The following is a 17,031-nucleotide window of genomic DNA, read 5'->3' as shown; positions in this document are numbered from 1 at the left end:
AACTTTGAAAAACATTCCATGATAAAAAATAAAACTTGTGTGAAAAATACAAATTCAGCGTAGAACATTACGAATATTTATGAAAATTACACAAATATTTATCCAGGTGCTTATAAAGTTTTATTTTGTATTTGCATCAAAAGAAATTTTTTCGTGGACAAAATTGTTCTATTGACTTGTTATTGTAGTTCATCTTATCAATGCCTTATAGATTATTTATTTAATTAGCATCTATAATAACAATAAGTATTTTTTTTTGTTGAAAAAATATGAATAATATTTACATATTAGACTTACAGATTTTATCAAATTAAGTGTTTTCTATATTAACTTTTAAAAACCATTCCATGAGAAAAAATCAAATTTGATAAAAAAAAAATAATAATTATTATAGTAAAAAAAAAAACTTCGAACACGGTAGACAAATGACTACAGATAAGCATGATACTTCAAATATTTTGTCATATATCTGTATGAGCCATTGTGGTCCGTGAACTCTGTTCGTTAAAGTATCGTGTAATAATGCGAAGGACGTGGGTTCAATCATACCCATGGGTCAAGTATATCATTTTGTGCCTGTTCATAATAGTGTTCATTATAATTGTTCATATGAAACATTGTGTTCACATTAATAAGGAATTGCATACATTCATATTCCAAATTGGGGTACAGGGCTTCTATTACTTTCTTCTTCTGTTTCTTTTGATTTTGATTGGCCCTGAAGGTTCCAATCAAAAACTCTTTTTTTCTTTAAATTTTTCAGGTTTACATAGAACATGACTAATCCGTTTCTATTTACGTATTTACATTTTTTAAAATTTTAGATCAATCGGTTTCTGTTTTGCATTTCCAAGGATTTCTGCATTGCGAATTTTGTGGAATCACTAGGTACGCTCTGCTCTTCTTAAACAGTTGCCAATAAATACTTGAAGTTTTTATATGATACATTTATTGCAGTGCTTGGTCTCAGATCAATAGAGTAGAACAAATTATTGAAAATTCTAATTTTTGTCTAATTCGTTATGTTTCGTAATGTGACACCAATAGACCATAATAGACACCAATGATTCATCTCTCAGGATCTTACCTTTTGCGCTGCTTGGTGTCGTACATTGCTTTGAGTGTTTGTAGTTAGGCCACACACCTTGTCAGAAAAGGCAGTTTCGAACAAAGCCTGGTCTGTAAAGAAGGAGGTAAAAAAGAATCTATAATGATTCTTTTTCTACCTCATTCTTTACACGTGTACTTTACCAGGTTCTATTGTAATCACTACAACTTGATCTCACTTATTGTGCTGCACTGTTACAGTATTCACCACTTGTTGCACTGTTGGATGTCAATAACAGGTGCATGGATTTCAGTGAAAATTTACTACTGACAGCAACCCTTTCTTGCTTCAACAAAGCTGTTTATTAGCGTCAAATTTAAAGATTGCGCCAACCCACGAAGTTTGAACACCAACGTCGAATGAGTACTGATCTTTAGAATAAGAAGATCGTCCTAGAATGTGTTTAACTCAGCAGGCTTTCCTGAAATTTGTTAAACTAAGATCATTACAATCTGTACTTATAAGCTCCACAGAGCACTGCAATATTTTAAACCTCGATATCATCCACAAGGTTACTTATATTGCTTTAAAAAGGTATCATGAGTCAATCTTTCAAAGGAGTTTCAATCATTAACACTGATTACTTCTTATTGCTCTGCAGGATATTATTACCAGGTGCATGCACTACACTGCATAAAATTTCGGCGAAAAATACCAGCACCCTGAGTGCAGCATCCGTAAAATCAATTTTAACGTAAAATTTTTACCGTAAATATTGCTGCAAATATTCCGTATATCATATGTCTATTTCGTAAAATTTTACGATAAAAAGGATTTTATGGTAAAAATATACATTGGCACCCTATATGCTAGTACTTATTACCCAAATTTTATCCGGAATTTTTTTCAATGTAGCGTGATTTTATTAACGACAACACTTTCTTGCTTCATCAGAACTATTTATTCCGACAATTGCTTATGGTTTTTAATAAGCGACTCTAAAATATTTTTTAATTTGTGAAGTATGTGAAATTCCAAAAAAATTTGGGAACCTTTGTGGTATAAATTGCACTCATTATTTGAATGCTTTTCGCAGATTTGAAATTTGCATTAAATTGAATGCAAAATTCAAAAAATAATGCACTGGGGGAACATTTATGAGTCTTAAATTTTTCCAAATTATTTTGATGGCTCTTTTTTTCTTTCTTTCTTTTCTATTCCTTTTTTTTTAAATTTTATCTAATTTTTACTTAAAACCTGAATTATTTACATTACTAAAAATAACCGATGACAGCCGTGGAAGCTCAGGAGATAGAGCGTTCGCCTCCAAATGAAGTGACCCAGTTTCGAATCACAGCGGTAGCTGGTAGTTACGAATTCCGCTTCCAGCTCAGACTGACCACAGTGCTGAAATAAAATACTTTCAGTGACATACAAATTATGAGGTAAAATCCCCTACCCGTCCGGCTAAACGAGGGAGTTTTCGTAGTTTTTCTCTCCATGTAACGCAAATTCGAGTTAGTTCCATCAAAAAGTCCTCTAAGAAGGCTAGTTTGTCATAATGCTTGATCCAGGAGTTGCCTTATCTTCTGGGTTGGGTTTAAAATCACAAGGTAAAAGAATTAAACACTAATATTCGTTAACTGAGAGTTGGGTCGACTGTTCAATGTCGGTTGTAAAATAAACTATGAAATAACCCGAGAAAAATGCCCGGTGATAAACAAAGACAATTTGTCCACAGGAATTGTGAGATCAAACTTACAGATTATAGCTGATGGTCATTATAGCTAGAATAACTTTTTTCTTCGTGATGAAAATCATCTTCACGAATTTTTATAAACCTTGATGCCTTAAATATTTTCTCGAACTTCACCAATTTCGAACTTTTATTTATATATTACCAAGAAAGATTATTCTAGAATATAACCCTAAAAAGAGCATATCTTTCAACGCACTGCGTAACATGAGGGATTCTCTTTGAAATTTTAAATTTATTAATAATGAAGTATAATTTCTGAATAAAACGCTTATGTTCATAAATTCTGAAAACTTTGCTCAAAAGGAAATTAAAAAAAATTCTCATTGTTCAAATTCATTACTGTTCAAAACGAAATTAAAAAAGTCTTATAAAATTAAATTATTCACATGTTAATGTAAATTGAATCGCTATGCATTTTTGAGGTAAAGAAAAATTTTGCTCCTGTTTTGACAATCTATTGATGCGGACTATTAGACATGCTGGCTTAATACAGTCTACACTCCTTAGATCTACCTTTATTGTAACGGCCATTTCTATTATGACGACCAACACACAAAGTCCTATTAGGAATGTTATTTTAACACTTAATATATCGTTCTATCTGAACCGTTCTTTTCAATATGGCATCCGATATAATTTTTCCTAGAAAATCAAACGACATTTTTGAAACAAAAATATGTACTTTCATTGAATATGTATCGATAGTTAGCAAAAGTTTTATAGAAATGATTTAAATCCCTATTTGATACCATAGCATATTAAACGTTATGCATGGCGAATTTCGTTTCACTGCAGGAAGGTAAATGACCCCCTAAGTTCTTGGACATGAATTTGGTCAAAAAGCGCTTTGACACAGTATTTCTTAGTAAAAGCAATATAGCAACCCCACGTTATCACGTCCATTTTTCACTTAGACAACAAAGATCACGCGGCGACTCTAATATATATATAAATGTTCCATAAGATATTGATAGACATATAAGGAAAAAATTGACTATTTCTATTTTAAAAATGGCACTCTGCACCTCAGCTTTCTTTTATGAGGCACTGCGAGGCACTTTAAATTTTTGACCCAGTGAAGCCCCAATAATCCGACACTCGATCATACTAGAGCCCCTGAATTAGACAGGCCGACTTATCATTTATTTTTGGAGCAAAGAGCTAACATAAGCGCATAACAAAACTAATACTAACATAACGTTAACTTGCTAACTTGTTTGCTCCAATATTGCTTGATAGGTCAGCTCTGATAGTATAGGAGCCTTAGATCATACGACACTTCGGTTATACGTCATCCTTTCTTATGCCTTACAAGAGCTTCCAACACTTTTAACATTATGACCACTGATATTTTCCTGATTACTGTTGCATTTATGGTCCTTCGGCTTTAAATTGAAATCAATAACTGTTGTGATCACGAATAGTAACATTTGGCAGCTTGAAAACGACAAGAAAAAAGTGACCCCCCCCCCCCCCATAATATCGTATCATGATAAAAAATATAAATGTGATAGAAACATATTTCTCAACGTTTTTATCTTATAATTTATTGTAGTCGTTAAAATTTGTAAGTAATTTTAATCATATTTTGATGTTTATAAACAAAAAATTTCGTCTTGATAAGAACCTTCTGATTAATCAAACGTTTCATTTTTATGACATAAACATGGTCCCTTGAGTGTCGTAAAATCAGGGTCATGCTGTATACCAATTCAAATAAAAATAATTCATGTTTTTGTGGTCATTACACTCGTGTGTATGTAGACATATTGTATCATTAATTTCAACAGAAAAATATACTTTAAGTTTTTTTTTTTTAAATTTATTGTAGTCGCTAATTAATTCCGAGTAATTTTAAACATATTTTAATGTTTACATAAAAAAAAAATTCGTCTCGATAAGAACCTTCTGATTAATCAACGGCTTCATTTTTATGACAAAACCATGGTCCCTTGAGTGTCGTAAAATCAGGGTCATGCTGTATACCAATTCAAATCAAAATAATTCATATTTTTGTGGTCATTACACTCGTGTGTATGTAGACATATTGTATCATTAATTAAATAGAAAAATATACTTCAAGGATTTTTTTACAAATTTATTGTAGTCGCTAATTAATTCTGAGTAATTTTAATCATATTTTGATGTTTATATATAAGAAATTTTGTCTTGATAAGAACCTTCTGATTAATCAACTGTTTCATTTTTATGACATAACCATGGTCCCTTGAGTGTCCTAAAATCGGGGTTATGTTGTGTATGAATTTAAATATTTTTGTGGTCATTACACTCGTGTACGCGTAAAATAATTTTTTCCCCGGAAAAAAAAATCAGTGTAAAATATGAATCAGAAGAATGACTCACACTTTGATGTATTAATATTTCCACGACTTTCATCAATTCAGTCATGACTTTATCAAGGAAGAGTATAGTTATATTATTCCAGAATTTGCCTACTTTTTACCAATACGACCCAACCTTTTGATCTACCGCGTTAAATGACACCAGGAATTCATTTCACCGCAACCGCAATCGTGCTCTGAAGTGTCATTTCAGATATCTTTGACGGAAGTGACTAAGTTGATAAAAAAGTAAACATTTCTTATATCATGGATCGTGAGATGTAAATGTTGGACGTGCCTCGGCGGCCTGGAGACAAAAGAGAACGCGCACGTTTAGCGCGTGCACGTTCTGTTTATTTCGTCCCATCTACTTTAAATGATGTCACATCCATGACGTAATTATATAGTAAACCATGAAATATCTGATATCGAAAAATATTATAAGGAAGCGACTTAAAGATAGTTCATTCTGGAATTCACATCTTATTTTTTTGCGTGCGAGGAACCGAGACTTAATATCGATGTTCCGACCACACTTAGGCCTTTTCTTCGAAAGCTCTATTGTTATTTATAATAAGGCTTTTTAGCAAAAGATATTTAATAGCTACGTAAGTTCGTACAAACAAAGGTGAACATAGGTTTTATGGGCCCTAGGATGAAATTTATTATGGGCCTATCCTCAAAAAACAAAAAGTCTTATTTTCAAACTTAGTAAAATTTTTGAAGCGCCTTTATTCAAAATGGTTGTTTTTATATTTTCCATATTTGTAAATGGGGATTCTTCGCAATATTTTAAAAATTAAGTAAATAACGCTAACATTTGCTTGTGAGATATTTTCTCGACGACCTATATATATATATATATATATATATATATATATATATATATATATATATATATATATATATATATATATATATATATATATATATATATATATATATATATGTTACGCTTTGAAAGCCTAAACATTGTAAGTTTGTAGTGTGGCCGGTGCTTCTTGGAAAAGATACAGGAAAATGCAGGAATCATACATAATATAATTTAATTAAAGTAAGGGCCAGAGCCCCAGAATGACAACCTTACATGCTGGTGGATAGGTATAGAATAGCACATTTGACCTTGGAAAGAGGGTTTTTATATCTTTCTGGACAATATATTTAAATGTTAATAGGTCTCAGTAGCGTGGGACTGATCAATTTCCCAAGCTGTTAAAGTCACATCATCACATTTTTTGAGATAATTAGATCAATATTATTACTTTCTTGTGGGAAAAGTTTTTAAACGTTTGCGCGTTGGATAAATGCTCTATTTAAGGATTATATTTAATATATAATTGTTTTAACATTACATAATATTCCCCCCCTCTGAAGAAAGGTCTGATCAATATGCTAGCCTATTGGTCAGAACTTCCCCTTCACGCGATTTCAAATTAAAATTTGTTATTTTTGGTATATTGTCCAATATTATACATTTATAAGTAAAGTATTACAACAATAACATTTATATAAAAGTAACTAAATATTTCTGCATAACTTTGAATAACAATAATTAATAACTTTATAATAATTAATAATGATTATGTACATTTTTCCTTTTCCTGTTGAAAAGAATAAGAAATATCAAAACAACTCTAGAATATCTAAAACAAAATATACCATGACATATATAAAATAAAAATAAATCAAACCACAATTTCACAACTTGTGAAAAGTTCTTTTCTTGAAATAAACTGGATCCATTGTTCGGGCCTAAATTTATTAAGTTATTCATCCATTTCAGAAGAAAAAAAAAAGTTTATGTTCTTAATCATCATTGTTTCATTTTCGAAACGATTATTATTCATAAAGTCATTTAAATTCACTTATCATTTACATAGTTTTTCTTACTTTCTCATTAGTAATTATGTATTTTCACAAATATTGTGTAGAATTATTCACAACATATGACATACACTTGAAGAAATCAATACAAATAATATAAGTAATCTAATTTAAAATGTTTACTTTTCCACATGATAATTAAGTTCTTCGATAGCATAAAAATTTACATACAAAGTGCATTATAAATCTTTGTAGAAAATGATATGCTTTATTCCAAAATAATAAAAATATAAGCGTTATCCATTGAAAACAATTGATGGTCTAAGTTGGGTAAAATATTCCCAACTAGACGGAAAAAAATAGGGTTTTAAGTTTGTTTACTCATGCTTGATCCTTAATTGAGGAGAAAACATCAGTAAAGAAACATTCTATGTGAGGAGTCCCACGGTTCAAAAAGACATTTCTATATATTTCATTTGAAAAAATAAAATTTAGGAAATTTACCTAAATTTACTCTAATTACTAAGTAACTCTCAACCATCATGTAATAAAAAAAATTCAGACATAGATGCATTAAAAAAAAAAAAAAAATAACGGGACTCCAAAAATAGGGGCAGAAAATAAAAATGAAAAACATATGAAAATACGAGCATTGAAAAGCTATTGTGAATTTTTTACATACAATTGAAACTGTTGACTTGGATAAAATTTCCTTAATTTGTTTACATGTACTATTTCTGATTCTTTCTTAGTGAGAAAATTAGGTTTATCAATTTCAAATGACACCTCAGATAATTTCTTTAAAATTTTGTATGGACCAGAATATGGTGAACTTAATTTCCTTGTGTTAGGATAATGGAATTCTTCGTAAATTACTAAATCATTAACTTTAAAATTAGGTTCCAGAAAATGAGTGTCATAACGAATTTTGGTTTTCTTAAAAAACTCTTGGGTATTTTGAGCAGCTATTTTTCTTGCTTCATCAACTGGAGGATAAATATTTTGATTTACAAGAGAATCACAAGGTAATTTTCCATACATTAAATAAGCAGGAGGAAATTGAGTTACAGAATGAGGGGCGTAATTATATTCATGTGTTACTTCTTCTAATAACTTTGTCCACGGAATTGTTTTAGAGTTTTCGTTGATTTTACATCTTAACCTAGAGATTATTGTCGCATTAGATTTTTCAACTTTTCCATTTGTTTGCGGATGATGAGCTGAAGTCAATAATTGTTTAACATTATAGTTTCTAAGAAATCTTCTAAATCTAGATGCTGTAAATGCAGCATTACGATCACTTAAAATTTTATCTGGAACTTGAATTTGAAAAATTTGTTTTAAGCAATTTGTATATGTTTCAGTTGTTACACTTTTTGAAGGAAAAGTCCAAAGATATCGAGTAGCATGATCAATAACTAAATGCAAATATTTTTTAGTTGAGTTGTAATAGTTGAGCCCTCCGACAGTATCAATTGATAAAATTTCAAATGGTTGCTCTGTAGGGGGCATACTTTGTAACAACCCAAATCTTTTTTGGTGAGATTTTTTGTTAATTTGGCAAGTTTCACAACATTTAACATAGTTAGAGATATCAATTATTATATTAGGCCAATAGTAGAAGGGTGAGATTAAAGCAATCATTTTTTTAATACCAACATGACCAAATTGAAAATGAGTTTTTTCTAATATTTTTGTTCTCAAAGAAAATGGTATTACTATTTTATGCAAACCTTTTTTCTTAATCGTTAACAAATCATTAATTGTTATGAATTTAGGATTACTTAAATTTTCATTTAGTTGTGCTTCTTTAATTTCATCATGAGTCACAACTGGATTATTATCAAATAAACTAAAAAATACGGAATATCTAGAAAGCATATCAGCTTCATGATTATTTTGACCCTTAATATATTTCACTTCACAATCATACATTGATAGTTTTAAAGACCATCTAAAAAGTCTACCTGTAGGATTTTTTATTTTCTTTAACCAAGTCAACGCGGAATGATCACTATAAATGATAAATTTATTTCCATGCAAATAACAATGATATTTATCTAAAGCATTAATAATAGCTAAACATTCCAATTCAGTAATAGAATAATTTCTTTCATGTTGAGATAAACATCTGGAGTGAAAAGCTATTGGATGCATTGAGCCATCGGGATGTTTTTGTTTTAAAACAGCAGCAATTGCTTCTTTTGAGGCATCAACAAACAAATGACATGGATAATTAGGATTATACAAAGTTAAAACAGGTTTAGAAATTAAAGACGATTTTAATTGATTAAATGAGGTATTGCATTCTATTGTCCAATTCCATTTAACATTTTTCTTAAGAAGATTATTAAGTGGCAATCTAAGTTCTGCATAATTCTTAATAAATTTATGGTATACATTAATACTACCAAGAAATCGTTGTAGCTCTTTAACATTTTTTGGAGGTTTTAACTGTCTAATAGTTTCGATATTAGCATTTGCAGGTGAATATTGACCTTTTTCTATTTCATATCCTAGAAATTTTATTTTAGTTTTAGCAAATTGACATTTTGAAAATTTAAGTTTTAAATTTTCAGTTTCACATATTTTAAAAATTTTCTCTAAATGATCTAAATGTTCTAAATAATTATCAGAATATATGATAATATCATCAAAATAGTTTAAAGCAAAATCAACTTTATGTTTCTGTAAAATTTGACGAATAGCTCTTTGAAAAATAGCGGGTGAATTTTTCCAACCAAACGGTAAACGTAAAAATTCATAAAGGCCAAAATTGGTTGTAAATGCTAATTTTTCAGTATCATTTGGATCTATTGTTAAATTCCAGTAACCACATTTTAAATCTATAGTTGAAAAATATTTAGCATTAGACAATTTATCAATTAAATCATCAATTCTAGGTACAGGTTCAGAGTCAGTTTTGGTTATCTGATTAAGTTTTCTAAAATCTACACACAATCTGGTTTTATTACCTTCATCTTTTTTGTAAACAAGAGTAACTGGGGAAGAGTATGGACTATAGGAGGGTTTAATTATGTTAGCTTGTAATAAATTATCTATTTGATTTTTAATTTCTGCATTATCTTTAACAGATGCTCGATATGGACGCAATGATATGGGCAGTTCAGAAGTTAACTTTACTTTAACAGGTTGAAGATTTAAGTTGCCAATATCAAAATTATTTTTGGAAAATACATGATCATAACTAGATAAAAGATAATTTAACTTTACCCTATCCTCTTCAGAAGTTACAGGTATTTTATCCTGAAATTCTGAGGGTGGGTTGAGCCCATGCTCCTGAATATTTAAACTATTGACATTTCTTTCATCATAAAAATTATTAGTTTCTATATTTCTAGTATTAACACAATCATTTACATTACAATTCACATTTTTAAGAACAATTTTTTGTTTATTGTTGTAAAATATATTAGCATGATATTTATTTTTAGCACTATAATAATTATTAGACTGAGAAAATTTATCATATGTAACATCTTTAAATTTTTGAAAAACTCTAAAATTTTCAAAATCAATATGTAACTTAAATAATGAAATTTCATTAAGACCAAGTATTGCATAATTAAGAGGGGTGTCTATAAAGGCGCATGTTATTACTTTTGTAATGTTTCCTATTTTAACACTTACCTTTTGGAGGTCTCCTTTGATATTTCCTTGAAATTGCGAAATTAAAATCCTAGTAGAGTTCGAATGTTTTTTTGATTGTCGTATAAAATGTTTTGGAATTATAGTGATGTTGGATCCTGTGTCCAATATAGTTAGTAAGTTCTTATTGTTTACTCGCGATGTCACACATAAATAGTCATTTGATGGTCAGCTGTTGTTATTGCTGTGCTGCGGAGGCTGGGAATCATGCTGAGGTACACCATAGCGATTAAGAGAATTCACAAACCTTGGCTGCTGCATTCTGTACTGATTTTGGGGAATCCACTGCCTTGGCTGCTCCATTCTGTACCGATGCTGGGGAATCCACTGCCTTGGTTGCTCATAGTATCTTGGATTATCATTCCAGTTTTGTCGTTGGGGAGTAGGTCTATTGAAGGCACACTTTTCATTTTTTTCTAACTTTGAACACAACTTAATAAGTTCTTCAACAGTAGAAGGAGATGCTATACTCAGAAAATTACGAAATTTTTCTGGTACGTCAGCTTTGATGGATTCTAGCAACAGCTCCTCATCCATGCTTAGATCCTTCGACGCTCTCCACTTCTCTGTAGCATATTCAGAAAATGTCTTTTTTGGAGATGGCCTCATAGATAGAAAAAGTTCATACTTATCTTCTCTAGAAAGAGAAAATTTTTCTTGTAGTTTTTCCTCGAGTTCGGTCCATTTCTCAATTTCTATGCATTCATTAATGTAGAAGGTAAATAAGTCTCTTTTCAGGTATTCAGATATGTTATTTATTTTCCAGTTTTCTTCCAAATGTAGGATTTCACATTTTTTATTGAAATACTTGATCCAGTTGGGGAAATTATTTTTATCATCACACGGAGAAATATTAATGCGTGCTGGAGCATCCACCTGTTTTTCTTCTGAATCAGACATTATTCTTTTAATTTTTCTGTTTCTTAATTCCAAAGTCATCAAAATAAAGTTCTAATCGGTGATTAAAGCGAGAAGAAAACAAAACAAAGAGAGAAATAACAGTCCTCGTTCTTCTTAACCACACCCACGCATTCGAATTTCTAATCCAAGGTTACGAATCATTTAAGAAGCGAAAGTCGATTATCAAAAGATGTATTCCATTATTAAATTAAATATCATTTTCAGTTTTCAATAATAATTTTTCGCAACAGGAAACTATCACTGCCGACTTATCTGTTACGCTTTGAAAGCCTAAACATTGTAAGTTTGTAGTGTGGCCGGTGCTTCTTGGAAAAGATACAGGAAAATGCAGGAATCATACATAATATAATTTTATTAAAGTAAGGGCCAGAGCCCCAGAATGACAACCTTACATGCTGGTGGATAGGTATAGAATAGCACATTTGACCTTGGAAAGAGGGTTTTTATATCTTTCTGGACAATATATTTAAATGTTAATAGGTCTCAGTAGCGTGGGACTGCTCAATTTCCCAAGCTGCTGAAGCCACATCATCACATTTTTTGAGATAATTAGATCAATATTATTACTTTCTTGTGGGAAAAGTTTTTAAACGTTTGCGCGTTGGATAAATGCTCTATTTAAGGATTATATTTAATATATAATTGTTTTAACATTATATATATATATATATATATATATATATATATATATATATATATATATATATATATATATATATATATATATATATATATATATATAAGTGGAACCTGTAAAAGTGACCACCTGGGTAAAGTGAACGCCTGAGTAAGGTGACCATTTTCTATTAGTTTTATTTCAAGAGTCCTTTTTAAAGAGTCTTCGTAAAGTGACCACCTCTATATAGTGACCATTTGACTTGGTCCCGAGGGTGGTCAATTTAGACAGGTTCCACTATATATATATATATATATATATATATATATATATATATATATATATATATATATATATATATATATATAGGGGAGAGTGGGGTCAATTGTAACAGGGTACGATTGTAACAGAGCTAAAATTTCGAGTGTCGGGTTCTAGATTTGGTTCCTAGGTGGCGCACAAGGTGTATTTAATAAATCTACATGTACACCCCTGCTGGCAACCATTTTTATGTACTTTTGAAAGAGTTACATCACAAAAGATATTTTCACGCTACGTAAGTACTTTTTTTGGTATTAGAATATTATATTGTAACAAAGTAATTTTGTTTAAGCAAATAAAAAATATTAACCGAATATGTAAGTGGACACCTTAATTAACATTTCAATAAAAAAAATAGTTTTGTTAATTAACTAGCATTGTTTTTAACAAATGAAGCTGAAATGGCGTCTTGGGGACGATTGTAACAATAAGTAAAGTGACGATTGTAACAGCTGAAAATAAATAATCTTATATTTACAAATCATTACTTAACTCTTTACAGACCACCAATAGTTTCCTATATCATTTATATAATGTTGCATGTGCATTATTTTATTTTTCACCTTTAACAGCATAAATTAAAATTTTTAACCCCCTTAAAGTTAAAAGTTTAACCCTTTAGGTCTCTACTTATTATTATTTTTACTCCTAAAATATCACTACTATTTTGATCAATAAAAAAATATATCACAACTATGATAATGTGTATAATTAACTATGTTTTAGTTGAATTTATGAACTGTTACAATTGACCCCGTAAGTGGGGACAATTGTAACAACTGCACGACTGTCAGAAATTTTTAATAACTTATATAATAACATTTAAAATAAGGTATTTATTTTTTTCTAGTAGAGGATAGTCTACTTTAATAATATATTGTTAATTAGCTACAATTAATACTAATAATATAGTGGATTTTTCGTTTGTTAAAAATAGTTAAGTAAAAAATTTTACAATTGACCCCACTCTCCCCTATATATATAAACAAGTCCATATTTTCCTGAATATTTAGTTTACGTAATTTTGCGCAATTATTACATATAAATAACCAAGGTATTCGACACAAGTTGTATGCTTTTTGCTACATGTTTTAGCAAAGGGTGTTCAAAAACACTCTTTTTCGTTCGTAATTTATTGTCGGTTCCTCAAACTTCTAAAAGTGTTAAATTTCATTGATATGCATGAGAAATGGCATAATCTAAATGATTTTGAAGTTATAAAAAAAATTATCAGAGTATTTCTTGAGAAATATGAAAAAATGAGATAGTATGTAAAAAATGAGATAATATGAGAAAATGAGATTTCCATAATTTTTCTCCAACCCCTGTACATTTATAGAAATTTTAAGAAAAATCTAAAATTTTAGTGGTTACGTGTCCTTCACGCGTTGGAAAATGTAGCTACAGTGGCTCTCAAGAGCATTCGGCAAAATATTGCTCGATTCATTAATTGAAATTAATATTTCAGAATGGATATAAACTTTTCCTTTGTTTTTAAAATATTCCTTGCAGTTTTGTTAGAAATATACTAAATATCTTATCATTAAATAACCATTCTAAAATATTCATTTTAATTAATGAATATAGCCCTATTTCATTGAAAATTATAAACGCACGAACACTTTTCCAACTACTAATGTTCAATTCCATAGTTTTGTAATTTTGTACCCAATAAAGAAAACAAGGGCACTCCTGGATCAAGTATTGGGAGAAATTTGTCTTCGTGGAGGAGGACTTTTTGATAGAACTAACCCGCATTTGCGTTATATGGAGAGGAAAACCACCCAAACCCCCATGGTTAGGCTAACGGTATTGAGATTGTGCGTCAGTTCGTTATAAAATTTAATTATCGCTTAAGAAGTTTATGTTTTCCTTTCTCTTTTTTTATTTAAAGGATATTAAAAAAATCTTTTGTTGTTCTGTAACAACAGAAAATGAAATATTGTAAAAAATTTGTAATTTTTTTCACACAATTGCTGTGCAAATATTTATTTACTCACTTTTTTGTTATTATTTTTACAGCTAATTATCATTTAAAGAAAGAACGGGTTAAGTGGCTGATTTTGTGATACCTTTATCCTTTTGCTATTCATAGTAAATAAATCCGATTCCTGTTGTAGTTTTTAAAACCTTATCTGTTTTTTAATTGCATTTATCTTAAGAGTTAAAATCTATCGTGATTACATCCTGGTTAACTTAAACGTAAAGTAAATAAAAGAAATAAAAATAATTTTTTTTTCATTCCTAATGATTTTTTTCCTCGAAATTATATTAATGTCCTAATTTGGGAGAGAGACGAAACATTAATTGAATAATAGGTGAGAGAATGTTTCTTCACAGATTAAAGTTATGAAACGTATTAATCGTATGATGAAAGCTGTATAAACTTGCTAAAGCTGTATAAACTTACCTTTTAAACATACACAGTACAAAAATAATACCCAACTTCACTTAAACATGCAACTGATGGCATGAAAATTAACAATGAAAAAAAGTGTTGTTAAATTAACACACGGTATTTAGTCAGAGTAATTTTCGATTTTATTTTCTATAAAAGAAAACTCATAAAGCTTAGTTAAAAGAATTATGCTTTATTAAAATTAATTATTGTTCATTTGATGTTAAATACGAGTACATTTTTTAATAATGACTCTAAAACGAAATTCTGGTATATCTCGTACCCGCTGACAATTAAATCTAGACTTATTTTCTTGAATTGCAAACTTCATCTGGTTCATTACTCGCAATTTAACTGTTGCACTGTCAAAAATGATTCACGTCAGACGATAAGTAAAATAGTTGAGACGAAAATTAGTTGTGGGAGATTTAATATGCGAGCCATAAGCCAGTTTCCAACTTTCATTATCTATTTAGGAATCACGGAATGACCCTTAATTTGGTAAATTAAATAATAAAAGAAAAAACTATGCCTTCAAGCAGGTGCCAGCATGATGGTAGAAACATAAGACGAAGGTATTAAATAATTTATTAAAATAATGAAAGTCAAAGTTCTTTAAGTGACACTTGTGTGAAATCGTTTTCAGTTGATAAACAGTTTTCCCTATCAAATTACCTATACATATCGTCCACTTTGTGTGATAATTGACTCGAAAGTTCCTACATGATACCGGACGACCACTATTCCACTTTAATTAAGTGGATTCGGTAATTAATTTCCTAAAGAACTCGATGTATCATGTAATGTGAATTTTATCGGCATCGTTTCGTGCATAATAATGCATTCTTTAGTACAATAATCTTGCAAATGAGAAGCGTTATCATTGGTTGGCTATTATATTTTAGTATCATTAGAAAAAGTAACAATATGGAAGACGCTATTTTTTATGCACTTAAAAAACACGCTACTTAAATAATATTTCTTGCAATTTATTTTGTCAATTTTTAAAGGTAAAAGTTTTGTAAAACAAATCACAATATTTTCTTCATTTTAATTTCAGAAAGCTTAAGAAATCAACTGTATAAGCAATAGACATCAAACTATATTTCCATGCGTAGTTCAATTAAAATAGTACTTTAAGTTTGTGTTTCTTCAAATCTCACTTTATTTTATTTTATAATCGGTATTGAACAGCCGATCCAATTTTGAGTTTAAGATTCTCAGTGTTTAATTCCATATCCTTGTAATTTTGAACCCAACCCAGAAGACAAGGAGAATCCAGGAATCAAATATTGGGACAAACTAGCATCTGTGGAGGACTTTTTCGGTTGAACTAACCCGCAAATGCGTCGCATGGAGTGGTAAACCACCTACGGTTTGCTCAGCGGCAAGGGGATTCTATCCCATAATCCGTCTACCCCGGAGGATATTTTACGTTAGGATTGTAGTCGGCCCAAGCCAGGAGCAGAATTCGTATAAACCAGCCACCGCTGGAAGTCGAACCTGGGTTAACTCACTGGGAGGAGAACCCAGAGCCACCACTGCTCCATCGAATCTTACTTTATAACCATCAGCGTTCACTAGCCGACCCAATTTTGAGTTTACAATATATACCAGAGTACCAGTGAGATGGGTGGGGATGGGGCTGATTTTGATACTTCAAAATATCAGCTACAAGAAAAAAAAAAGACACTTTTTGTATTATATACATATGCATTATATACTCTTCATAGGCCGCTCAATTAATTTTAATTGACCGGACTTAAGGATGTCAATTAATTTTGCAATAAGATTTAACTGCTGTTTTTTTTTTTTTTTTTTTTTTTTTTTTTTTTTTTAGAAATCTAATTTTAGCGAATTTTTATTCACCTAAAATGCAATTAGGATGAATTTTGTCATATTTGAAATCGGATATAACATTACAAATGTTTTATTAAAAGTAATGATAATAACCTATTTAACGTGTGTTCATTATCGTTATTTTCGATACAGTTGTAAAAATATAATGCATAAATATACGAATTCAAACAGTATATAACTAACACAAATTCATATATTAATTACTTCTAAGTAATAATCTAAATATAACATGAAACAAATTTTTCTTAGATTATTTCCTGATAATTTAATCAG

This window comes from Parasteatoda tepidariorum, chromosome 9, assembly GCF_982258835.1.
Source record: "Parasteatoda tepidariorum strain Cologne lab strain chromosome 9, Ptep-v5.0, whole genome shotgun sequence".
NCBI classification, from domain to species: domain Eukaryota; kingdom Metazoa; phylum Arthropoda; class Arachnida; order Araneae; family Theridiidae; genus Parasteatoda; species Parasteatoda tepidariorum.
This window is presented reverse-complemented; position numbering follows the sequence as displayed.